The sequence below is a fragment of the Amblyomma maculatum genome, chromosome 4, assembly GCF_055883805.1.
Source record: "Amblyomma maculatum isolate TAMU_Amacu chromosome 4, ASM5588380v1, whole genome shotgun sequence".
NCBI classification, from domain to species: domain Eukaryota; kingdom Metazoa; phylum Arthropoda; class Arachnida; order Ixodida; family Ixodidae; genus Amblyomma; species Amblyomma maculatum.
In genome coordinates, this window is record NC_139347.1 from 107,989,138 (window position 1) to 108,016,586 (window position 27,449).

The following is a 27,449-nucleotide window of genomic DNA, read 5'->3' on the forward strand; positions in this document are numbered from 1 at the left end:
CATTACCTAGTCTACGCAGACTCCAAAAAGTGACATAAATATCAGCAAAGCGCAGTAGTGCAAGTAGCTTAGCGTTCTCGTGAGTGAGTTTCTTGGCTATGTAGTAACGGTTGTGCATTGAACTACGCATGCGGGAACAAAGCCAGCGTCGATAGCCAGGGAGTGGCCGAGTCACTTGGTTATGCGTCACCTAACTGTGGCATGTGAGGTGTAAACAAGGAAACAAAAGGAAGAGACTGAAGGGGCATAGATCTTTGAGCCTGCGCTCCGCATTTTGCGATTCATGGCAGGGTTGTTCAGGGGGCTGTACTTTTCCAGCTTAGGGGAACGTTGATTGAAGACATTAGGTATTGAGGGTCAGACTCCAGATAATTGCCTTTTATTGTTGTGTGGCAAGCGACGAATTTCAAAAGTGCATGCAGGTTCAGCCACGTGAAGGAGTTTAGGTCTGCGAGAAATTACTTGAGATTTACAGGGAAGCCCCTCATTGGGTGCAACTTGGGATGTGCTCAGAGGAAATCATGATGTATTGACACATACCCTTCCAGTAGCATTTGCAAGTCCGAGCTCACATCTTAAAGCAAGAATGTCGGCAATTAGGGGTTACCTTGGAGTAAAACAGCTAGCTTGAAGGAGTATATCCCGACTTTTGTAGCCAGGACGTCATATATATGCTTGAATAGGGCTCCTAGCGGACTTTAATGACGCTCAGCAGTTTTCATGGCAGCCCGAAAGTATTGTCTGCCATATTATTCCAGACTAACGGAGTACTAACGAGGTTTGCTGCGACGACGTAGTATCTCCAACTTTGAACACCAAATGGCAACGTGTGGCCTTGGCCTTCCAAACCTCTCTGCAATGGAGAGCAGTTTAAAACAAAGATCAGGAGTCTACAAACAAGTTCACACGCAACTCACACGCAGTGTTTGGTTTGGTTTGGTTTGTGGAGTGTAACGTCCCAAAGCTACTCAGGCTATGAGAGACGCCGTAGTGGAGGACTCCGGAAATTTCGACCACATGGGGTTCTTTAACGTGCACTGACGTAGTACAGCACACGAATTCCTGCCTTGCTTTGCGCCTCCATCGAAAAGCGGCCGCCAAGGCCGGGATTCGATCCCGCATCCTTGGGACCAGTAGTCGAGTGCCATAATCACTGTGTCACCCCAGCGGGGCTGAATGGTCCAAGTTTTGAGCTGCGTATTCACAATGCATAACATTATAAGCTTCAAGATGGAAGATACTTCAACACATACATTAAAACACAAAGAGAGTACGAGTTAAGCAGAATATATAATACATTGAAATAATGCACTGCACCCTATTTCCCAAATGTATTTTTTCACGAGCGCTGCATGTGTGCCGCAAATGTATATGTTCATATAAGTACATGTCATAAATATCAATGCCAGCGGGAGGTCGAGACTATTGGTGAAATTTACAGTATTTATAAAATACACTTACAAAAATTCTGTTAGTCTTTAAGAATTATTTTCTTCGGTCCCAAATCTTGAAGGGAGGGAAGCACTTGACAAATTGTCTAATTTGTTCTTCTTGAGGTACTTTTTAAACAAGCACGAAACCAGCCTTATAGAACATTTCAATTTACTTGCAAAAAAATGCATCTGCGTTAGCATAGAAGACGCGGTTTTTACGCAGAAACACAACACCAAAGCATCGGGTCACAGAGAAAAATCGAAGAACAACTTTTGAGGCTTTCTCATGCATATCAGTTCTAATTCAAGCTAATGCTAACGCATGTAATGTAATGAGAAAAATTATGCGAAATAGCTAAGGTCAAATGCGAAAAGGTGAGGTGATCTTCAATTTATACCTTAAGCAGTCCGACAATTTACTTCTGAAACACTTACTGCAAACAAAAAAGGGAAGTAAAACAACGAAAACATTATTAACCAAAAAGAAATTTGAAAAACATTTGGCACCTAAAGAACCATACGCTAATGCGCGTCAGACTTAGACACCCGAACTGCCTAATATTCTCCAAGAGAAATGCCGCAGGCAGTGATTATGCAGCGGACATAAAGCGCATTATGCAGCGGTCATAAAGCAGACTTAGGGCAAAACTAGCAATTAAAGCTGACAGAGGCTCGGCAGAAATAAAAACAATAATAAACGCGATGTGAAACTTCAAGGGATAATTTATATCTCATTAGGCGAAAATCTATTGTAATGTATGCAGCCGGAGGGGTCTTCTTAAGAATTGCTGCCCGTTATATTAGGCAGGTTGTCGCTTCACAAATCAGGTCATAAACGCCGCGTAATTAACGGCTTTGATGCTAATCAAAAGTGTGTAAGTCCCATTTTATTATACATTTGACATCAAACAAAGGTGGTAATATAAAATATACTGTACTTGGTGTTGCACAATTTTTTTTTCGGAAACTTTAAATATAAAGAAAAAAAAGATGGCTTAGCTCTGCTATGCCTGGATATACGTAGCGAAAACCAGTGACTGTTCCCTTGATGAGAAGTTAATTTTTCCAGTCTTCTGCGCCGTTAGCCAGCTGAAAAACTCTCCTTGGCTTTCATGTCGAGCTCGTCTAAGTTCACCGGCCTTCTATAATTCGTTTACAGGATAGGGAAGGCGCAGCATCTGTCACTAGCGGAAGGCAAGAAGCGCCACCCGGCGGCGTTGAAGCGCACTCATTCCCGCTTGGTCCTCACAGCTGACGGCAGATGGGTGACGTCACATCCTTGACGTCACCCTAATTGAGTGACCTATGTATTTTAGTCATTGGTACTTACAAATTGCGCGCCAATAGCTGTATCTGCCAGTCGCGGAATGCCGCTATCATCCTCGCGGTAGACAAGCGGAATTATGAAGACCGCTTCGCGACCTGGGGGGTGGCACAGCGGTAGAGCGTTCGGCTCGAGATGAAGGTTCGATTCCTGGATGGAGAGAATTGTTTTTTTTTAATGAGGGGGAGTCGCACACCTCTTAAGCGGTTCTAGGCAACACCGGTAGAGCTTGGCAAGGGGTCACGGCATACGGCATGCGCGAAGCTCGGCTCCGACCCTCGTAGTGCAGCTCTTCGCTTCAAAACTGGACGTTACCTCCCAAGTAAATATACATATCAATAAAAAAAGCCTCATGCGCTATGATAATAAAATACACACAACTTAGGTCCTTTTTTATGTAACTTTAGAAGACACCCGCGAAGTCAAAACAATCCTTATCTCGTCAGCGCCACAATGAGCACAGTTAGGTGCATACGGATCTTTGACATTCCGAAAACTCGCTTAAAAATGAACGAGCAGATAAGCTTGCTTGTACTTTCTCAACACCATTTGGAATACTGTTACGTTAATAGGACACTGCAAAAAAGCCACAGCCGGAAATAAAAATACACGTTTTGATCTTAACGTCATAAGTAGGGCATTACTTCCCATCGCATTTGTTTTCATCAGTTTATTATTCACTTCAAAAGGCAACAGAAGCGCCTATATAAGCTGAAAATGATAACTATCCTACTCGATACAAATACTTTAAGGGACCGAGTGTAGTTAAGACCTCACTACATGATTCAGAACAGACCCTGTGGCCCAGGAACTTTTGATGGTAGGAGAGAGGGGTTCCCTGAACAGCCATTTCTGGCTGCGCAGTGCAAAGCGTATGTCTTCAGCTGAGCGCCTTTCAATCATTGGAGCAGTGTGCCATCTTATACACACTCTAAGAACTGGAACTCTTATTTCAAGAGTCAAACAGCCTAATTACTCCTGCAGATCTCACTTTACTCCTGCCATATGCGAGGAAGAGTGAAATGGCCTTTCAATCTTCCAAGAAAAAATGAGTAAAGTGAATATTCTACTCCTGCAGATTTAGATACCGTTAAAGGTTGTTTTACTCCTGCGATAAACAAATTATAACTTTCCGTACCACACATGTTTCTATTGTTGCTCGGGCAGCACAAGTGTCCGTATTGGACATTGAAGCAGGCTTCTTTTTCATTTTTTCCTCCTGTCTGCGTGATACCGCATTAAATAGTAGTAATCAGCTATCAAGGGTAAAGGCTTCCAGGCGTGTCGTCTGCTACTGTTTTCAACTACGAAACTGTCAACTGCTCAAACCAAATTTACCTAAAGAAATGAATAAGCTACGACCATCTAACTTCACGAATGAACTTTATTTTTTGAAAATAATTTATGCATTCACAAATACTTGATAGTTATCAAACTCATGCTCCCTCTTCTTTCTTTTTTTTTGCGTTGCGCAACTGCTGCTCTCCTTGTTCAGTTCAAGCGCTGCGTTAGCTGTGCGTTGTTTGTTCTTGCGGCCTGTCAGTTACATCGTATTTCGCTTAGCAATCCTTTATTACCGCCGGCTTGACCTCTTAAACTACCCTGTTATATCATTATGAAATGCATCGCAAGCCTCAAGCCTTCGCAGTGTTCACCATTTGCAGCGCGCACACAGGATATGACCTGCAACTTGCTTTCAATGCTCGCTCGTCAACGGCATCAACGGTCTCCGGACAATAATGGAGTCATTCAGGTAAGGTTCGCTTCTATTTTCTTTTCCGCAACTGCAAGTTTAAAATACGCGCAAAAGCGTGTAGACTTCTGTTCATTAGCACATATTTTGAAGCCTCAGTTTTACCAAGCGCTATTTTCTTGTACTGGGAGCAGTGGCATTGTCGCTTGTTCGAACATGGGAGGCGCGTAGGCGCTATTTGTTTTGGCAGTGCTGTAACCGCTAATTTTCTTCCGTAGACACAGAAGTATGTGTTCTTGTGCATACATACTTTAATAACTTCCATTTTTTATCATCACAAATATGCATCGGCAGTCACGTTTACGTCCGGTTGAGTGGGGCATTACAGTTTTGTTCGTTGCACTTCCAGGTGTACACTGTTTTTGAAAATGTTCTCCTGGAAGACAGCTGCTTGCTCAGGGTGGATGCTTGCTTGGTTGCTAAAGGCGTCCCGTGAACAGCATTAAGCTCGTAAGTGTGTTCTTCCGTCACATGATTCTCAAAAGGCACTACCATGATTAATGGTGATAAATGCTTTATTTGTCTACGTATGCTGTACAAGTGGAGGAACCGCGGCCTTAGGCTAAGCACATGCCCACAAAGTGCGGTCAGCTGTTGCCATGGTCTCCTAGGCTGTTCTGTCTGAGGACGTCATTGCATATTAGGGCACTTCAGATGGGCAAGCAGCTTGAGTATGCGAATGTGTTTGCTTGCACTTTATGTTCTGAAGATTAATGTCGTGTGTAGCAGCCAATCAAGGAAGTAATCGTGAGTTAATCCGAAGAAAATGAATTGTTCATTTTTCACTTCCTGGCATACTTTTTTTCTTCTGCAGAAAAGTCACTTATAAACAGTATGCATACTTTTTTTATAGCTGCAGCATGGACATGCTGTTATAAAGCCACTTTGAAACCTCAAAAAAGTAAAGTTGCTATTTAGGTCATGCTCATAAGAAAGAGAAGCTGCTAAGAATGGCTCACAAATTAATTGTCGAGTCATAAAGAATATTCTTTGTTGCTGTGCAAAATAATGCAAAATGTCCTACATCTAAAAAAAAAATCTGGAAACATTTCAGTGACCTGCTGCGTGCTTTCTGAAACACACACACACAAAAAAAAGAAAATGAGGGTGGGGACCAATGTTGAGTGCACACAGAAAGTTGAGTAGCGGAGGAAGTCATCACCGAGCTCTATGACAGCAGACTTGGCATGGCAAGGAGTCATAGAGCACTGGCACAACAGTGTTGCATCGGCTTCAGCTCTTTCCACGCACTTTTGATGGCCTTCCATAACTCATCAGAATTTGCAGTGTGCAGGACCCTTTTTTGCAAATTGGCTTTTAATGCCTGAAATGTTTTCAGTGACTTTCATATCAGCGACCTTAGGAAGCCAAGCTAGTGTAATGGGCTACAAAGCTTTTCAAGGTGCACTTTCACAATGTGCGCCGTGAGGATAGGGAAAGAATGCTGCGGCAGAAAATGCCCATTCTTGTAAGCCATGATTGACAGCTCTTAACCACACGGCCAGAGTAAAGAACACATAAATGACGAACACAGGTGCTGAACTTCAAATTTATTCTGTAACCACTAATATTCTGCTTATATACCCATAAAGGCACAGACAAGTGGCGATTTTTGACACTTGTGGCAACAAAAACTAATGTGACAAATAAAAACCAAATAAAGTACCGAAAGGGCAAACCCGAACGAGGAGAGAACGAGATAGGCAAGTTATCTTTTAAGCCGCCAACACATGGAAAGTGGACTAATAAGTACAAAAAAAATACAAATGTGGAAGGAGAGCAGAAAATGGGTAGCAGAGGTGAAGGTAACAATTAGCACAGCAAAATGCATGAGATGAAGTGCACTAAAACTGAAAAAAAAAAAAGCGTCATGAACAGCGACAATGAAGCCAACAATTGACATTGCCAAATGCAGAACACAAGCAGTACTAAATAGCTAAACCAAAGCAAATGAACGAAACGCGCATGATCAACAAGGGTGAAGTCAACAATTAACATAGCGAAAGGATGAAGATGAGGTGCATAAAACCAAACAAGAAAGATAAAATGTCAAGAAATGAATTCAACAAATGTAACGAAGCTAAAGCCAGGCTAGATTAGAGAAGTCCATAAAGAAAGGCAATCTCTTTTTCCAAAAGTGAAATGGAGGGGGTGCTAACACAATCATCCTTGAGCCTCAAAATCTTGGCAGCTTCGACTATTTCATGTGTCAGCTTTACCAATGTGTTTTTAACACTGTTTTTTTTTTTTTCAAAGATTGGGTGGCATGGCTTCTTTGAGTCAGTTCCTGCAGTGGACGGGCAGATTCCTGGGGGATTACCTGAGAAGTCATTTAATGCTCCATTAGCCTTTCATTAATGCATCAAAAAGGGCTTGTTTGTCCATGTATACCTTACGGCAAGTGAAAGGCTTAGAGTGAGCGCCTTCTGTACACTGCTGCTAAGGGTTTTCTGTGCTTCTTGGTGCGGCATCTTTTCTTTTTCATTAACGATCCACGAAAGCTGCAATAGTTGCTCAGGGGCAGAAAAGAACGTCAACTCCTGCTTTCTTTTCACTCATCGTAAGGTTGTGGGAAATTTGGTGCATGCAACGAATCACTGCAACCTTTTTGCGTGGCCTGTGCACTTCAGCCAGTGGTTGTGTTTTTGCACTTGGTGTTTTTCAGCACTTTTTCTGCGACAGTGGAGAGGACTTGTAATGGGTACCCTGATTGCGTGAGCCTGCATACCTTTTTCAAGAAGCTTTCTTGCAATTTGTGCTCGCATGACTTGTTCAAGGCGTTGACAAGGGCAGACTGGATGATATTTCTTTTGACCAGCTTTGGAACGAGCGGAGCTGCATGTTAGGAAGGGATTGTTTCCCCTTGGTCCAAATGCCCGGCACACATAACTGGGTGTAAAGAAGATTCTTAGTTCCAGGATGTGCATGGAATCATTGTCCGGCATTTCATGCATAAATTTAAGGGGAGCCAGGGCACTCTTAAGGACACTAAAAATTTCAGGTACTTCATGAAAAAAAAGGCTTCCTTGTCACAGTCGAAAAGAACTAAGAAATCATCCACAAAGCAGAAAATATTTTTAACTTGTTAGTGTTTGAAATGGTTCCTGAGACTTTTGTCATGCATAACTAAGAACAGATCACTGATAACGGGGCAATACATGATCCAATGCAGATCCTGTGACTTTGGATAAAGTGTAAACCATTCCATTCTAGAAATGTTGATTTTAGGTACACAGAAAGCATAACCAAGAAACCATCTACAGGGACACCACACTCATTCTGGAAGGATACTGCTCCAGGTTTGTCGATAGCTTCACGAACGCATTTCATGAGGTCCCCCATCTTGAGGTATAGAATAAAATAATTTTAACATCTGTAGAAAAACACGGTAGGCTTTCTTTCTATTCCAGTTCAAAGACCTAATGATTTCATCTGCATTCTTTACCAGAAAGGTATCATCGATAGAAAGCAATTTCTGGTTGACTTGCAAATACATAGAGACGTCTTTCTGCCAGGTATCCTCCGAAACAATAACGCACAGAGGGCACGAGAGGTATATCTGGCAGAAAGACGTCACTATGTATTTGCATGGCAACCTGAAATTGCTTTTTATCGATGATCCCTTTCTGGTAAAGAATGCAGATGTAGTCATTAGGTTTTTGAACGGGAAAAGAAACAAAGCCTATCATGCCTTTTCTATAAATGCAAAAGGCTTGTTTTATTCTATACCTCAAGATGGACCTCATGAAATGCGTTCGCAAAGCTATTGACAGACATGGAACCATATCCTCCCAGAGTGAGTGTGGTGTCTCTGTAGATGGTCTCTTATTATTGTTTTCTGTGTATCTAAAATAAACATTTGCAGAAAGGAATGATTCACACCTTATCCAAAAGCACGGGATGTGCATCATATCATGTATTACTAACTACCTTGCTCAGTGATCTGTTCTTAGTTATGCATGACAGTAGTCTCAGGAATCACTTTGAAAACTCACGAATTCAAAAAATTTTCTGCTTTGAGGACGACTGATTAGTTAATTTAGACCATGACGTAGAAACCTTTTTTCATGAAGTACCTGAAGTTTTGAGTGTCTTTAAGAGTATCCTGGCTCCCCTTGAATTAAAGCAAGAAATGCCAGACAATGATTCCATGTGCTTCTTGGAACTAAGCATCTTCACACCCAGTCACGTGAGCTGGGCATTTGAACCAAGGGGCAACTAGCCCTTCCTATAATATGACTCCGCTCGTTCAAAGCTGGTTAGAAGAAATATCATCCAGTCTGCCCTTGTCAATGCCCTGAACAAGTCATGCGAGCACAAATTACAAGAAAGCTTCTTGAAAAAGGTATGCAGGCTCACGCAATCAGGGTACCCGTTACAAGTCCTTTCCACTGTCTCAGGAAAAGTGCTGAAGCACATAGGCAACACGATAATGTTCCAGGGATTCCTTACATGCACCAAATTTCCCACAACTTTATGACGAGTGAAAAGAAAGCAGGAGTTGACGTTGTTTTCTGCCCTCGAGCAACTATTACAGCTTTGGTGAATCGTTACTGAAAAAGAAAAGCAAAAAAATAAATAAAAAAGAGGCCGCACTAAGAAGCACAGAAAACCCTTAGCAGCACGTGCGGAAGGCGCTCACTCTAAGCCTTTCACTTGCCATAAGCTATACATGGACCAAACTGGCCAATGAAGGCTAATGGAGCATTAAAATGACTTATCAGGTATATCCCCCAGGAATCTGCCCGTCCACTGCAGGAACCGACTTAAAGAAGCCATGCCACCCAATCTTCGAAAAAACTGTGTTAAAAACACATCGTTATAAGCTGACACATGAAATAGTTAAAGCTGCCAAGATTTTGAGGCTCAAGGATGATTGTGTTAGCACCCCCTCCATTTCATTCTTGGAAAAAAAGATTGCCTTTCTTTATGGACTTCTCTAATCTAGCCTGGTTTTAGCTTTGTTACATTTGTTGAATTCATTTCTTGACATTTTATCTTTCTTGTTTGGTTTTATGCACCTCATCTTCATCCTTTCGCTATGTTAATTGTTGACTTCACCCTTGTTGATCATGCGCGTTTCGTTCATTTGCTTTGTTTTAGCTATTTAGTGCTCATCTTCTGCATTTAGCGGTCAATTGTTGGCTTCATCTTTCTTGTCATGCACTTTTTCTTTCAGTTTTAGTGTACTTCATCTCGTGCATTTTGCTGTGTTAATTGTTAGCTTACGTCTGTTACCCATTTTCTGTTACCATTGCATTTTTTTTTTTCTGTTGTTAGTCCGTTGTTCCACGTGTTGGCGGCTTAAAAAATGATTTGCCTATTTTGTTCTCCCCTTGTTCGGGTTTGCTCTTACGGTACTTCTTTTTGTTTTTATTTGTCACAAGTGTCAAAAATCACCACTAGTCGGTGCCTTTATGGGTATATAAGCAGAGTATCGGTGGTTCCAGAATAAGGTTAAAGTTCAGAGCCTGTGTTCGTCTTTTATGTGTTTACTCTGTCCGTGTGGTTAATTAAGCTCTGTCAATCATGAATCAACACCATTAGCCCGACAACTTTTTCTATCCTTGCAAGGTCCTTTTAGCAGGTGAGAAAGGAGCTGGTGGCAATGATTACAAAATAAGCTTGGGAGCTCAGCTGACCATCAATGCAGGGAAGAGGTGAGAGGCTGTCTTTGTGGTAACCCCCCCCCCCCCTTCACATGTTTAAGGATTTTTGAGTGCTTGGCCCGAGGCCATTGAGATAAAGGGGATCATACCTTAAAATAGCAGTATTTAATGAAAGTTACAGCCTTGGCAGCAAAACAAACATGGTATATAAGAAAGCAAGCCACAGGTCAAAAGACAAAAGTATAATAATTTACTTTTTAGCAACTAGGCAGCACTCTTTTTGTTTCTAGGCCCACCCAGTACAGGCCCACCCAGTAATGCCTTAAAGTTAGGGCTTTTGTGTAGCCATCCTATCTGAATCCTGCTTTGTCATGCCTTTGCCTAATAAATTTATCTGACACATTAAGGCTCAGGGCAGCCTTTATCTCACCCCCTGTTACGAACAGGCTGTCACTAACAGAGGCAACAATTTGTAAATTCTTTTTGGTTGCTTTTTGGTGAGATAGTGGGAAGCATCTTTGATTTGGTCTTCATCCCGGTAAGTATGTATGATTATGCCCTCTGAAGCCTCAGCCACTCCAGTTGCTTTTCTGTAGTGCGCTGTCCAGTGATGTCCCTCTAATTCAGAATCTTTTCGCTTGAGGTATCGCGGCAGCCTTATAGGTCCGTAGCCATGCTGAAGCTCTAAGCAATGCATGTTGATAACTGTCCATTTTACAGATTGAAAAAGCGTTCACATCAGAAAGTGAGAAATGAACGATCCATAAATGGGTGTGTTTGGCCAGTGTTTAAATTGCATTTCTTCAATTGTTTGCTGTATAGGACAGTCTTCAGAACATAAAATATGAGCAAGGCCGTTTGTCTACTCATGCTGCCTGTTCATCTGAAGTGTGCTAATGTGGAGTAACATCCTTAAAGAACAGTATGGCAGATGTGGGCATGCTATTTAACCCATGTACAACCTCTTGACCAATCACTTTGTGGCTAAGTGCAGTTACTACAGGCCTACTATTACTTTCCATGCTATGTGTGTGTTAATTGTTGCACTCCTTATTTAATCTTAAGAGAATGATCTGTGTAGGTAATTGCATAAAATGGATCACTACCTTGTTTTGACAACTGATTTATTGCTATTGCTGCCATGCAGCATGTGACACTGATTGAGTGTAGAGTTCTCAAGCACTTCCTTCAGCCAATGCTTGGTTTAATAATTTTGTTGTCATTGTCTTGTGTTAAGTAATGGCAATAATTAGTGAACTGGTTGATCTTGTGCCCTTCCAGCAGGTGTGCTTCTGCTTGGCAGCACATGAGAATCAGTGATTCTTGTTTATAAGTCACTGTATCTGTTCTGTTCCCAAACATGTAATTGTACTCAAGGGGACTCAATCACAGTTCTTCAATGCTGTTTTTTTTTTGTAATACACTAGTTGACTTTGCTTTATATTTGATGATATGTATTCTTTCCTTGACTGTCATTGTGTATATCAGTGGGCCTCTTAGATTATCCACTGTCCGCAGGTCGCCTGAGTACAGCCCAGCCATTTGTTTACTAGGGTTGCTCTGGCGTTAGTCTTTCTCCAGGTGGACAGTTCCGGGCTACCTGCTGGCTGCTAGACTTGCCAGGATGATCTTATGTTGGCTGCTCGCATCCAACTAGCAAACAACGGAGAGGTGATGGGGAGGTGAGGAATGTCTGCGGCTGTTTTTATTGACTAGGACCGCAGAGCTTCGGGTGAAATTATCTTTTGTTTTTAGGGTGTCTTTAATAATGTGCAGGCAGGTGCTCGTTTCAGCTGATCTGCAGTGCTCATTTATTACATCTTTAACTGTCGCCGCATACATATTTTGTATGTGTGTGACATTGTCTCCCATCACATAATTTACAAGATCAGATGTTCGATCCATATTGAGCTTAATGAGTTCGGATTTGCAAATTATATTTGATCTGTCAAGTTCTAGCATCAACTTATTTTACAGCATTGTTCAAGAACCTTCTCGAGCGTGAGAGCAGACCTCAATTCCCTGTGCACTCAGGCATGCGCATTCATGCAAGTATATCGTCAGCATGCGACACACGGTCCGAGTGTTCGGTATTTACTTTTGTAGCGCAGTGGAAAGGACATACTTTGGTAATTGCTCAGAAATATTTTAAGATGTAACGCATGCATGCACTATCGCATTTCACTTGATTCATTAAGGTGGTCACGACAGCTAACAACTGAGCATAAACTTGTTATTGCATTTCACTCCTCACACGTTAAATTATAAATCCTCGAAATTTGAGCTCATTCGGTGCAGCAGATAGTTTTAAAAATAATTTTTATTATTATTGAAATTGGCTTTCTGGTCTGGCAACCATTGGCTGCTCACGTCATGAGATATCATTCCCATGTCGTCTGCTATTCGCGATGTAGTCTATGTAGGCTGCACTTGTGCATTCATGCTTGGATGGTGGTCACAGATTTTTTTTTTTTTCAGCAAAAATATTTTATTCGCATATTCTCTTTTCTTTGAAAAGCCTTTACTATAATATGCGACTTTAGTGATCCTCGGACTTGTTTTGGGCTTCGTCTAGAGATTGCCGAGGAGGCTGAAATGGACGGGCTCATGCTGTATAATTCAGCATACAATCAGAAGAATATTATTCTTACGCTATGAGATTTAGCTTGTTTTAGCAACAAGTACTCACGCATATAAAAAGGTACTTGTCCGTTTCTTCCCGCCGTGTACCCGCGCCACGAAAGTGGGGAGGGGTTAGCATTATGTTCCTGATTGCTGAGGTATTGCCGTTGCTCTTTCGGTCCAAAACCTAAGAGTAAGCAAGCATTACCTTGAGGCGAGAGCATACCTTGCAACATTAAAGGAGCAGACAAAACTTTTAAACAAAGCAGTACCTCTTGACGACCTTCCATTGATCAGTTCCGTCGGTGTCGCGGGGCCGAAAACCTCACACTACGGTGATAGGTGCTGGTCGTGCTGGCGTCGTCACCAGTGTAATGCGAAAAATCATGCGTCGATAAGCTAAAGCTGATAAGCTGACTGACCGTGCCTTATGCTGAAGAAAACATGCCTTATTCTATATTGCTTTTGTGCAGTAGCATCTTCATCAAGCGCTTTCGTCTGAGGGTCGGCCACTGAGTCAATCAACTCCCTCCCCCCCCCCCCCCCCCCTGCAAAGAAAAAAAAAGTGTCCTTTGATATTGCAGCCTGCATTTCAGATGACGCTCCACCGTGCATAGTCTCCTGTCCGCAGTGATAAGGATGTTTTTGATATGAAAGCGCCTCTACTTTAATAAAACTTTGCAGCACACCTCTGATTTGAATTCATTATGCAATTGGGACAGGTACAAAAGCAGCCAATGGTGTGTGCTGTGCCTTCACTGTGGGGAACAACTGCTAGCATGACCAGCGTGGCAGTACGGCCTTGCATGTTGTTTTCCATGCATGATGGCTCACACGGGGAAGATTGGGAAAAAATAAGGTGATAGATAGTGCATGCATTTGGCATTTCTCAAATATTTCTGAGTGCTTCCGAAAACACATCCTTTTTTCACTGTGCAGAAAAATGAAGACGTGAAAAATTAATGCACTCATGATACTGATGTGCTGTCTTTGCCAGAAGTAACCAGGCTGCGTGTTCCGCTTCTCAGTCGGTCAGCAGAGAATTCATAAAACTTCTGATGCTGTAAATTGGTGCAACATAAATGAGAGCTCCTGTCTTCACTTGCCAAAAAGTTATTATCCTCAGGGGATCCATGTTAGCTTCAGAATATAAGCAAGAAGCAAAACATGCAGCCTGGTTACTTTTGGCAAAGACGGTACATGCACTTATTAATGTGCCTTCTCGAGTACGTACTGGGAGCTGCAACCCACGGCAATGCTCGAGAAGGTCCTCAAACAGCAAGTCAAGTAAAATAAGCTGAGTACGGACTTGAGAGATGAAACGTATTTTGCAAATAAATCGATTTAATGAGCATAGTATGATGCAAACATCTGCACTTGTAAATGGTGAGAAGAGATATGTTGCCCCACATACACAAAATAAGTAAGCAATGGCAATGGAAAGACACACAAGATGTCCACCACGACTGGCAGAAATAAGCACTATCCTTGAGATTGTACGAAATGTCTTGTTCACTGAAGTACCGCACATGCTCACCACTTCCATATAACCTCTGTTGTCTGCTAGCCGCCCAAGCGCAACCCACACTAAATCATCCTTGTGAGAGTGTGGCATTCAGTGGCATATCATCAGAGAAAAAATGAGCCCCCCCCCCCCATACACACAGAAAAATGTAAGAGCTGGCTCCACGCTCGGGCGCCCCTTAGGCTAATAACTTAAGCCCAGTGACAAGGTGGCACGTATGCGGAAACTAACGATAAAAAAGAGTAAGCGTGACATATGTCTCTTAAACGTAATTTATGTTCACTATTTTACCTGTGTTTGCTGTGTTTTTGGTCATTTATTTTTAATGTGACAGTATTGAAGGCCCCGTTTCCCCAAAATCTTGCATTGTTGTTGGCAATGTCGTGAGCAAGAAAGTCATGAGCAGGGTTCTAGCATTTGGTAATAAGCAGGTGAAATTTTTGTGGGTCAGGCATTGATTTTTGGTGTTAGTTTGTGTGGCATCATGAGGCCGCATGAGATGCCGAATTGCCTGGAGCTCCTTACGATTGAAGGGTGAGATGCGCCCTTCCGAGTCGCACTTTTGTGCAATGTTGCTAAAGCAGGTATATATATATCTATGTCAGGTTGTCTTTCAGATAATGTGGTAGCTTATCACTGTATGCTAATGAATGTTTGAGATAAATGGATCAGTGACGAAGCGAATAGCAGTATGCAGGTACGAAAAGGAGGGTCACCTTGTAGAAATGCAGACTGGAGACAGTCAAACTACCACATTATACCCTTAAAGGCAGACTTTAAGTATCCCTCCAGGTCTTAATTTTAATTTATTTATCCGAGGGCTGTTTTTAGCACCTGTTTTCCTTCCAGATTTGGTTTTCATTTATAATTGTGTGAATTTAAGGTAGTCTCATTTCTCGCAAGGGTGGAAGAACGGGCTAGTTGCTGGTTCATATTGGGAAAGGAAAAAATGGTTGCACACTCGACAAAGTGCTGTGTTGTCATTTTTTGTTCATGTCTCAAAAATGCGCTGTTATTTTTTCTCAAGCTCTCTGTTCTTACTGAGCTTTTTCATTTCACCTCAGATGCATGACCTACAGTAATGAAGAAGGACATGCCTCTTTGTTTATGCCTTATCACTTAATGTTGTGGTATTATATTTTTTTTTCTTATGTCTATAGCCCTGTGTTTTAGATAAAAAGAACGACCGAGGTTGCCCTGCTTTGTTATATTGAACAACAATGCATCATAAAGTCATCCCGCTGTCAAAACATGCATGAACATCAGAGCATATCCTACCTTCCGTTATCACTCTCAAAGAAAGTGTCTAGTATGCAGAAACAATAAGGCGGTAGGCATTGCTAGTGAAGTTAACTGCCGCCTGACCACATGCCCACAGGCTACGAGGTCAGCCACTCAGTGTGTATGTGTGTAAGGGCTGATGTGTTAGCAGAATTAGGGTAGCAGCAGCTTCTCTACACTGCCAGGAAATGAACCACTGACAGGGTTTTAATTAGTTTGAATACTTGTCACGCAGTATGCTGTGTTGGTCCAACTGGTCACATTGCAATGCGTCACCTTCTTAGTTGGATCTCTGCCTTCTCCACTACTGCAGAGTGTAGGTAGAGCAGTGTGTTATTAGTCTGTGCAGACGTAATTGAGTGGAAAGGTTGCTTTGTGGTCCAAGCAACAGCGATCCGATATCACCTTTCTTAAAGGTTGTTGGGCTGGTGGAGTGCATTACACAAATATTACATGTATAATGTATGTTCTGCATGCACATGTGCTTGGTAGCATTGCCGCAGTATCTTTGACTATTCAGGATCGATGACAAGAATGCCAGCCTACCTACCACCAGCTGTTGTGAACACCTCGATTACTATATTATTGCGTTGCTACAGTGGCTTATCCACAACCAATGACTCGGTCAAAAGAACATAAGCACTCCAGAGAGCTTAGACGTTAGCTTGACAGGGTCAGGGTGCTTACTGAATTTGGTATGGCAAGCATCATGCAAAAAAGGAAGTGGTGGCAGTCCTAAAACTTTCACACTCTGCTAGATATAACTTTTTTTTTCATTATTTTGGCAGTGTGTGGATCTTGCATGAAAGTAGCAATTATCAGTCAATTTTGCAAATATATTCGGTGGAATCAGCTGTGCAATACAGTATGATGCTATATCTGGCTAGTTGCACATACATTTAGGTTTTTTTTTTATTCCGAAAGCTCGCCATAAGGCATATTATAAAAACCCATCTAAATTGTTTTTCATAGGTAACCGAAGAAGGCTCTTGCTCTTATCGTTGTCGGTGAGCCATTTGGAGAAGTCCTCTTGCCTTGTTGCAGTTAGTCCTATTTCCTGCTGAATCTGTCCTTGATGGTCCCTGCACAAGTGCACGGCAGGTGGCGAACATCCACTTCTGCAGCTGGTGTGAAACACTTCGGGCATGTGGCGGGTCCGATGTCTTCTTGATGTCTTCTTGAGATTCCCATCGGCATGTTACCGATGGGGTAAGGGCCGCCCCAGCTCTTATTCTTGTTTCTTGCTATTGTTGTCTGCAGTACTAAAACCTGGCTCCTCATCTCCCTGGTATATGAAGTAATCAGTTACAGGCTCTGCATCTCAAATACCCATATATTTGAACCTTTGAACAACAACAGCATCTGGGGACATCACATGCAAAGATTTGAAAATACGCAAACAGACAGGCTAAAGTGACACTCCAAGCTAACCTCATGGTGTCATTACGTGGTTGACTGCTGCCATGCGCAAAGTACAGATGTGTCCGAATTGTTCTTTATATGCCACAGAGCTAGACAATAATGATGGCAACAGGCAGGGGCAGTACCTCGGGGTGTATGCAGGGCCACTGTACTATGCAGATTCCATTTCCTTCCAAATAACAGGTTCCAAATTTACAAGGAGTGGCTCATGCATAAATGTAGCCCTTAGTCGAGTGTAAAAGGCACTCTATATTTCCTTGGTATGGATGATCAGGTCGTTTAGGCTTTTTGAGAAAATGTATTGCATAAAAGGGTTGCCCTTTCTCAGTATTATTTACACTTGGCAAAGTGCTAGACTGCATTATGCAAAGATAGCATGCAGTCTACCTCTCCCTTCTTGCCACCCTGCTGAAAGATATCTGTTGTCTGTCTGTAGCAATGCATCCGTCTGTTGTTTCAGTCTACTAGGGAAAGTGACACTATGCACAGGCAACCGTAATAAGCATACTTATTGCGTCCCCACTAGCAACGTAAAGCAATTTGCCTTTACAGTGGTCTTGTTTATGCTCTTTCAGCTAATTGCTTGCCTTTTCATGATGCTATTTCCTTACACCTTCAGTTAAGATCACTGCAAAATTGCCATATATGTGCTCTGGGGGTGAAACCGCTGCCATCTGCTGGGAAATAAATCACATGACTGCATTAATTTTGTAAGAACTGAATCTGCAGTTTTTACCACACATTAACGGTGCATTAGAAAGACACCAGTATCAGTTCTGAATGAAAAATGTAACCCTTACTAAATTTTATGGACATACGCACGTGAAAAGTGCTGGCCTTTACACATTCTTTAAACTGACCACTGAAAGTCAGCAACAGAGCTATCTATAGATACATACACCTTCACATTGTCTTTTTGTTTACTGTTAAATACAAATAAAGTCAGATATCCAAGCATTCAGGCGCCTGATGCAGTCATTGGTTGTGGGTGTGCCGCTTTAGGAATGCAATAATAAAGCAGTTGAGGTGTTCACGACAGCTGGTGGTTAGGTGGGTCGGTGTTTTTGTCGTCAACCCTCAACAGTTAAAGGCTAACCAAGCACATGTACATGCAGAACATCAATTGTACGCATAGTTTTTGTTTAAAGCATTCTAGCTGCACATCGAGCTTTAAATAAACTGATACCCAGTCGCCGTTGCTCTACTTTTGAAGCAACCTTTCTGCACAAGTAGATCTGCACATACCAACAAGCTTGGTAGGAAGTGGCTCTTTAGCATAACACCATCGGCTGCTGTCTAGTTTCAATTGATGAGTGTGCACTGCTCTACCTACAAAGGAGAGGTGCAGATTATTTGCTCTGTGTGCTATCTGCACGCTCCAGTAATTGAGAAGGTGCAGATCCAGTTGGGCAGGTGACACATTGTCATGTGACCAGTTCGGCTAACAAAGCATACTTCGTGGCTCGTATTCAAACTTCTCAAAGCCCTGTTAGTGGTTGATCACTGCCAGTGTAGAATAGCATTAGTGAAGCTGCTGCTACCCTGACCCTGCTCACACTTCAGAAGTTTTGCCTAGCCGGCACACTGACGGACCAACTGATCGACCTTGTAGCCTGTAAGCATGTGCTCGGGCAGTGGTTAACTTTACTAGTGCTTCTGATTTATAGTTTCTTGCACTGTTTTTTACATGCTCGACACTTTCTTTGAGGATGATAATGGGAGTTAGGATGTACTCTGATCTTCATGCATGTTTTGACAGTAGGGTGACTTTATGGTGCATTGTTGTTCGTTATAACAAAGCAGGGTGACCTCAGTAGTTCTTTTTGTCTCAAACTCAAGGCTATAAACACATATTTTGACAGTAGCTCCACCCTCGTTCACAATAAGCATTTGTTATAGCTGAGGCCAATATAGGTGGGCTCTACTTCAGAGCTAGAAAAAAGTAGTGAAACCAGTACCAACAAGTTCCATAAGTACTCACTGGTACCAAGCTGTCGAGGATTTTCTCTTTAGTCTGACATATCGAATACACACACATGTGGCAGCTGTTAAATTAGGTTAAAAAAAAATAAAAACAGTAGGCGATAATGCGTAAACAAATTCATCTTCTTCATTGCTGTAGGTAATGCATCTGGGGTGGAATGAAAAAACTCAATAAGAATAGAGAGCTTGGGAAAAAAATAAACCGCACTCCTAAGACATTGAAAAAGAAAGAGATGACACACAGCGCTTTGTCCTTGTCTCAAGAGAGTGCTGTTTTTTTTTTTTTTTCCCAGAGATGAACTACCAGCTAGCTCATTTTTCCACCCTTGCAGGAACTGAGACCACCTTAAATCGACGCGGTGCTACAAATGGAAACCAAGTCCGGAAGGAAAGCAGGTGTTAAAAATCTCTGAAAAATAAATTAAACCTAACTTTAAAACCTGCAGGGATACCTAAAGTCTGCCTTTAAGGGTATGCTGCTAGTTGCTTCGTCACTGATCCATTTATTTCAAACATTTATTAGCATACAGTGATAAGCTACCACATTATCTGAAAGACAACCTGACATATATATACTTGCTTTAACAATTGTATAAAAGTGCGACTCGGAGGGGCTTCATTGCCATCTCACTCTTCAATCACAAGGAGCTCCTAGCAATTCGGCATCTCATGCGGCCTCATGATGCCACACAAACTAACACCAAAACTCAATGCCTGACCCACAAAAATGTCACCTGCTTATTACCAAATGCTAGAACCCTGCTTATGACTATTTGCTCACGACATTGTCAACAATAATGCAAGATTTTGGGGAGAATGGGGCCTTCAATACTGTCACATTAAAAATAAATGACCAAAAGCACAGGTAAAATAATGAATATAAATTACGTTTGAGACATTTGTCACACTTACTCTTCTTTTCTATTTCAGTTTCTGCATACGTGCTGCCTTTTGACTGCACTTAAGTTATCTCATTAGCCTACGGGGCGCCCGAGCATGGAGCCAGCTCTTGCATTTTTCTGTGTGTAGGGGGGAGGGGGGCTACTTTTGGTTGCTCCAGAATGCGTTAATTTTTTCTCGACGATATGCTGCTGGATGCCAGACTTTCACAAGGACGATTTAGTGCGGGCTGCGCTTGGGTAGCTAGCAGACAACAGAGGTGATATGGAAGTGGTGAGCATGTGCGGTACTTCATTGAGCACGACATGTACAATCTCAAGGATAGTGCTTATTTCTGCCACTCGTGATGGACATCATGTGTGTCTTTCCATTGCCATTGTTTACTTATTTTGTGTATGTGGGGCAACATATCTCTTCTCACCATTTAAAAGTGCAGATGTTTGCGTCATACTATGCGCATTAAGCCGATTGATTTGTAAAATGCGTTTCATCTCAAGTCCATACTCGGTTTATTCTACATAGCTTGCTATTTGAGGGCTTTCTCGGGCATTAGCGCGGATTGCAGCTCCCCGTGCTTAGTCAGGAAGGCACATTAATTCGTACATGTACATCAGTATCATGAGTGCACTCATTTTTCACATCTTCATTTCATTTTTCTGCAAAGTGGAAAAAGGACGTGTTTTGGAAAACACTCAAATATTTGATAAATGACCAATGCATGCACTATCTATCACTTTATTCGTTCCCAATTTTCCCCGTCATGCATCATGCATGGACACCAACATGCAAGGACTGTCACGTTGGTCATGCTAGCGGTTTCTCCACATTGACGGCACAGCACACACCATTGGCTGCTTTTGTACCAGCCCCAATTGCATAAAGAATTCAAACCTGCGGTGTGAAGCTTAACTTTTATTTATGGTAGAGGCGCTTGCATATTAAAAACATTCTTATCGACATTATGCATGGATGACGGCATGCAACAGACACACTGTCGTGTCAGCTCTACCACATAGTGTCCTCTTTTCTCCTGATAGATTCCTAAGACTGCACTGCATTCCCATCCAGCAATGGAGCCAAAGTTCGAGCATCACCGATGCTGGCATCGACAAATCCCATTGATGCTCTCTCTCTCATGCTCCCTGTTTCTGCACTCCTTTTATGTTGAGCTTTGAGAAACTAAAATCAGCTTTAAACCTGTGCCCTTTTAGCCATTTAAAGCTGTGTCTAGCTGGGTCAAAGCTATTGCATGACCTTTCAATTTTTTTTTAACATATGTTTTTGGACTCCTAAAATCGTGACTCCCATTTGAGAAACATTGCTTTTTGGTGGCTGAAGTGAAACATGATAGTGCATGCATGTGGTACATCTCAAATATATCTGAGCTATTACCAGAGCATGTCCTCATTTCCACTGCATTGAAAAATAAAATACCATACACCCAGATTGTGCTTCACACACTGACGATATGCTTGCATGAATGCGCATGCCTGAGCATGTACTGAGGGCTATGATCTGATGTCACACTCGAGAAGGTCATTAAATGATACCATAAAATAAGCTGAGGCTATGCACTTGACAAATGAAAGATATATAGAGAATCCGAGCTCAGTGAGTTCATTATGAAATAGAAATCTGCAATTGTCAGTTGCCTGGTGGCAAAGAGTGCCGCATGCATATTATACGTATATAAGCAGCGACAGCTGACAAAGAAAAAGATACCATAGGTGGGCACCATGGATCAGCTAAGAGCACCTATGATTCCCTCGGATAAAAGAAATGTCGCATGATACTCCTGTCCTTCTAGTCAGTTTAAAAATAGGGCATAAATTTCTCACTTCTATATCACCTCTCCATTGTCTGCTAGTTGGAGGGCTGCAGCGAGCATAAAATAATCCTGCCATGTCTGGCTGCCAGTAGGTACAAACAAGACAAATATGAATAAAAATTGAAAACGTTGCTTATGCTTTCTCTAGTTTCGCTGGCTGCTAGCTTCCCTATGTAATTTGTCATTTGATAGATTTCATTACTACAAAAGCAGCGTCACTTCAAAATTTACATTGTCATGGTCTTGCCTGAGTGGCAGTATTAACTTAAAATTGTATAGACATCATAATAATGCCACAGCATTCATGGCTTTATTCTGGATATAGTCTGATATAGGCATTTTGAGCAAAAATCATGGGCATATCTATAGCAGGTGGTGGTTGGCTGGTGACATGGCTGGACACTGCTCAGTGGTTGTGCATGTCACGAGTCTACATGACACGGCTAAAGGTCCATTCACACTTGCGACTAGCAGCGGTCGCGCAACCGTTTTGCTCGAAAAGCGACAGTCGCAAATGGTCGCATCGGTCGAAAAGCGACTGCCGCGGGCCGATCGGGCACTGCTCGAATTTTCAGTCGCGCGACTACTAGTCGCAAAACATTTCACCAATCAGCGAGGTCCCGGAGTACTTGATCGAGCACCTTCTCAATGCAATTAAAGAATACCCCTACCTTTTCAACAAACGGCACCCGGAATTCAAAGGCAGGGAGATAGGATATGGCTTGGAAGGAGATTGGAAAGATATTTGGACTATCTGGTAAATACCATGAACTTTTGAGAAATGGGTTTTTCACGCAGGTGCAACATTTTATATTGACACCACGGTGATTGACATTGTCTATTCGTCGTCGGCGTTTTCCTGGAAACACGAGAGCGAGGCATGCGTACCGGCTCGCCTGAAAAGCTGAAGTGTCTGGCAGGCGGCAGCTACCGACGTTTACTGTCATTGCCCAGCAGCTCTCCTACTCCCAACTCGTTCGGAACGAGAACAGAACGAGAAGGCGACTGTCGCAAGTGTGAACATCGGTAGTGGCGAGCTCCTCTCCTCTGGTCGCGCGACTGGTAGTCGCAAGTGTGAATAGACCTTAAGTTGGCAGATAGGAATTCTGGCTTTAACCAAGCCATTAAATGTGCCCGAGTGACCTAGGGGTAGCATGTCTTTGTCTGGATCCAAGGTTCTTTGGATCCAGTCAACCAGGCATCCCCAGGTGACTCAGGCAGGTTCAGATCTCTTGGTTAAAGCAGGTCTCTATATCTTTATGTGGTCTAACATAATGTGATGGCTTACAACTGCGTTAATGAGTATGCACAACATAATAGAATAAATTGTGGGGTTACTCAATTACCCTGTAGTGAAGTGTCTGTACATGAATGAGAATCCACACGGAAGCCCCAATGTGCTCCATCATACACTTAAGGTAGAGTTTAAAGGACCCCCGATTTTTTTGCGTGTTGTCTTTGTAACAGTGTGCATGACTATACATGGATTACCACATAGTATTTGTTTATGGCTGCTAAATAATACAATCTCTCCCATCATCTGTTTCAATTTCAATGCCATAGCAATGGCTGTGTCAGAAATCAGTATAGGTCATGGAAGGCATGAAAAACAAGAAACTGCAATATCTGCTTCATGATTTTATTCACTATATCGCTGAAGCTAGCCTGGTTCAGGAGCAGTCATCACACCGAACGTGCCTTTATGACCTTCTTGATATTTGACACAAAAGCCTTCTTCTCCTGGATTCTAAATATAACTAAACTCAAGGATTCATTCAAGTTATTAACACGAAAGCGTTACTTCGCTATGTTCATAGATTTCTGTCCGTAGACCGCACCCGCAAAATCGTGTCCGCAGCAGTTGCGAGTAATTAAGAAACGTGAGAGGTTAATGAGTGGTGTCAATCGATAGAGGCTGACATAATGTTGCTGCCGAAAAATAGGCCAGTAAGCTAGTTAGGTAATTAATTACAGGCAAAAAATGTAAAAGTTCTCTGCAGCAGTTGTAATTGAGAAGTGGTAGAGGTTAATGAGTCCAATTGATAGAGGGTGACGTAGTGTTGTGTCCGAAATAATTAGGCCAATAAGGTAATTAGGTAATTAATTAGAGGCAAAACATGCAAAATCGTGTCTGTAGCAGTTGTGAGTGATTGAGAAATTGTAGAGGTTAATGAGTGGTGTTAATCGATAGAGGGTGATGTAATGTGTGCAAAGAATTAGGCCATTAAGGTAATTAGGTAATTAATTAGAGGCAAAAAATGAAACAGTAAAGGCAAAAATGGTCTCATTAGCTAATGGCTTGGTGCCACATTTGAATGTATCAAATACTAAAATAATTAAACCAGTGAATTAAGGTGACTTCAAGTATGTGACATTACACAACCTGAAGTCGAGCTAAAAAAGGGCATATGAAGGGATTAGCATGCAATTTCAAAGTACCAAAGACTAAAGTAGTTAAGGCAGTCAATTAGAGTGGCGTCAAAGGTGTGACGTCACGCAACTGGAAATAGAGCTGAAAAAGGGCATAGGAAGGGATTGTGCAATTTGAAAGTACCAAAGACTAAAGTGAATAAACAAGAAGTGGATAATGTGAGCTAGAGGCTGTGACGTCACACTACCAACCGGAAGTCTAGCTGAAGAAGGGCATAGGAAGGGATTGGTGCACAATTTGAAAGTACCAAAGAAAATGGGTAAACAATAAGTGAATTAAGCAAACAGAAGCAACCAACAGCAGATTCCGTGCTTTTGCATTACTCCAATTCAGATTCTGCAGCGCTGTTTTTAGTTATAGATGGATGCCACTCTGCAGATGCGGCCTCAGTAAACTCCAGAGGGAGTGGAGGTTCGCCAGTACAGTTGCATGTGTTCTACATCCAAAGCCAATTCTCGAGCAACAAACGGTCCAGTGCCGGCCAGGCTTGTGTTTAGCCTCTGAGGGACTAGCATAGTGGTATTCCCACTTGAGGTATAGCAAATTGGCAGTCAGAATAAATGAGGTATGTGGATTTCTAGATCACTAGCTTTGTTTAATGATTTGGAATGAAAAGTCTACACTTGGTCATGATGTGCCACTATTAGGGCATACCTAGGTGGCGACCCCAGGCCTTCACACCAAGTTTTGTTTTGTTGCATTAGCTGTAGGTTAAAATGAAAACTTGAGATTAGGAGTATGTTTAGTTGCTTATAATGGTTTGCTTTAACCTCCCTTGCATTGTTTTTATTCTATATGCAGGCACCTGGAAAATGCAAGGATATCTTGAGCGGCTTCACTCGGCTTGGCAAGTTGCGATGTGGTCGAGCGGCAGGATCACTTGGTTAAAACTTTGCTCACAGGATCATTTGGCTTGTAGCAGTGTTCTGGGCATCTAATGCCAAGTAGACTGTGGTGTCGAAAACACTGATGGGCCTAGACCTCACAGAGCACATCCCAAATGTATTGCTGGCATGCACAGCAATTGTGAGAAAATAAAAGCTGTCATCAGCGTGCTTTTGCATCCCTATTTATTGAAGCACCGATTTCACATCACAGACTGTTGTGTGTATGGTGCAAGAAGTGTGAAAAAAGTTTGTACATTCACCATTGAACAGTGTGTAGTGGAAATACGGTGCACCGTTTTGCAGAGGAAGGTATGGCCAAAGTGCGTCCTACAAAACATATGGCTGGAACTGGTTTAAAAAATGGTAGGATATGTAAAACAGGCCATGAAATTCCATCAGAAGGAGTAAAAACTCCTTGAAGGAGTACAGGCACTCCTATCAGTGGAGTCCTTGAACTCCTCCTGGAAGAGTTGCAGGACGCTACTACAGTGTGTAGTTTTACTCCTTTCGGAGGAGTACCTTTACTCTATTCACAGGAGTAGCGCAGTACTCCATCAGTGGAGTCCGATTACTCTATGGCTAGAGAGAGTTCTTTTACTCTGGAAAAAGGAGTCGTATATGGGACAAGCGAAAACTCCTCCAAATGGAGTTCTAGTACTCCTTCTGTTCTTAGAGTGCAGTTCGGCTCGCAATCAAGCTCCTTTCCATATGTACAGGATAACTTGGCATGCTGTTCAATCATGAGCAGTCTCTAGTGAGCAGTCTCTAGTGAGAGTGAGAACGCAAGGATGCAGTCTCTAGTGAGACTGCATCCTTACGTTCACGGCACAAAGTTCACGGCACAAATATACCACAGCGGTGAATGTTTCTCCTAAGTAGCGTTTTGCTTTTGATACGTTTCAGAACTCGGTGTGCAATATTTAATAAGTGTGCTTTACAATAAGCTTAACATTAGTGAAATATGAATATTACTAATTATGAAGAGCGGAAAAACATTTCGAAGGAAGGAGAGCGCGCACGAGCTAAGGGATTTCCTAGAGACCTCTTGTCTCATCTTGCAGCTTCTACGCGCAATTCAAACTACTTAGCTCTTACTAAGACGCCTTTGATTTCCTGTGCTATAATATAGCGCTAAGAGACACAAGAGAGATATATAGTCAAAGCGCCCACGTTGCCTTGTGGAAGGGGTCGAAGCACCAAAAAAGCAAGCGTCACTTCTCCAGTATAGCATCCGACGCACAATTATAGCACTTCATCGTTTAAATGTCAAGCGCAGAGGTTTGATATACTACAGTGGGACAAGTGGTCTACCTGAAGTCGGCAATGTGCAGTAGCCACAGGAAAATAAAAGGTACATCGCTTCTTTTTCACCACCGGAGGTACAATATCGATATTAATATTATCTGCCAGGATTAATAGTTTATATTTAAAACTTACATCTTCGGCACGTGCGAACAGCTCGCAGGCAAGGCGAAGGTAGGTGTGCTACGTTATCAGCGAAAACGTTTAAGGGAAAGCAATGCGTTTCAATCCATATTGCCTATATCTATTCCACAAAATATCGCTAATTTTAGAAGAAAAAAAATTACCCAGGAAAAAAAATTAATGGTGGCTTAGCTCTGGTTAAATCAAAGGCTAGCGAAAGCTAGGGAGCTATGGTTACGCTTGAAAATTGGTGGTGGCTTAGCAGAGCTAGGCCAGGGTATACGTAGCGGAAGCATGTGTACCCGGCGTTGGCCTGCCTACTCCTCTCCAATCTAATATAATCCCATCTAATCCAGTGTAAACCAGTCCAATCCAATCTAACCTAATCCAACCCAATCCATGGTAATCCTATCCAGTCCAATAAACTACAGTTAACTCCAGTCAAATACAATCCAATCCTATCCTGTACAATTCAATCCAATCATGTACAGTTCGATCCAAACCAATTCAATCCAAACCAGTCCTACCCATTCCAGTCCAATACAATCCAGTGCAATCCAATCCAGTCCAGTTAAGTCGAATCGTGTCCAATGCTGAGTACATGCTCTCCCAAAATGTGCCGCTGACTAGCGTATCAGCACTACTGTCATCCTCACGCTTATGATGCGGTATTTACGATCCCGGGCGGGGCTCAATGTCATGATCAGCCAGCGTTAGACTGGCCTCGTCGCTTTAAAACTTCCGCAGCGACAACAAAGGTTCTACCCTTGAGAGCTAGGAGGTTCTGCAGCCAGGCACATTGCCTTATGTGTCGTTTCTCATAATTCGATCGGAGTTTCCTCTCGTCTTATGTCGCGTGCCACAGCCAGGAAAGAAAAAAATAACCCGGTCGGGGCTCGGTCAGTTGGTTAAAGCGCTCGGCTGGGGATCTGGTTCCATTCCCGGTGGAGATATATTTCGTTTTGTGAGGAGACTATACTTCCTCTTCACGGTGTAGCTGCGGCCACCCGAGGTCTCGCTTTGGCT

At 42.4% G+C, this 27,449-nt stretch overlaps 1 long non-coding RNA gene across 1 annotated transcript; it reads left to right on the forward strand.

Moving 5' to 3' along the window:
* The first annotated feature begins 4,248 nt into the window (after positions 1–4,248).
* On the forward strand, positions 4,249–25,166 carry LOC146191926 (uncharacterized). The gene is made up of 4 exons (XR_014706709.1): positions 4,249–4,510; positions 4,860–4,960; positions 11,690–11,801; positions 24,913–25,166. It is a non-coding gene; the product is annotated as an uncharacterized LOC146191926 (long non-coding RNA).
* Positions 25,167–27,449: the final 2,283 nt, after the last annotated feature.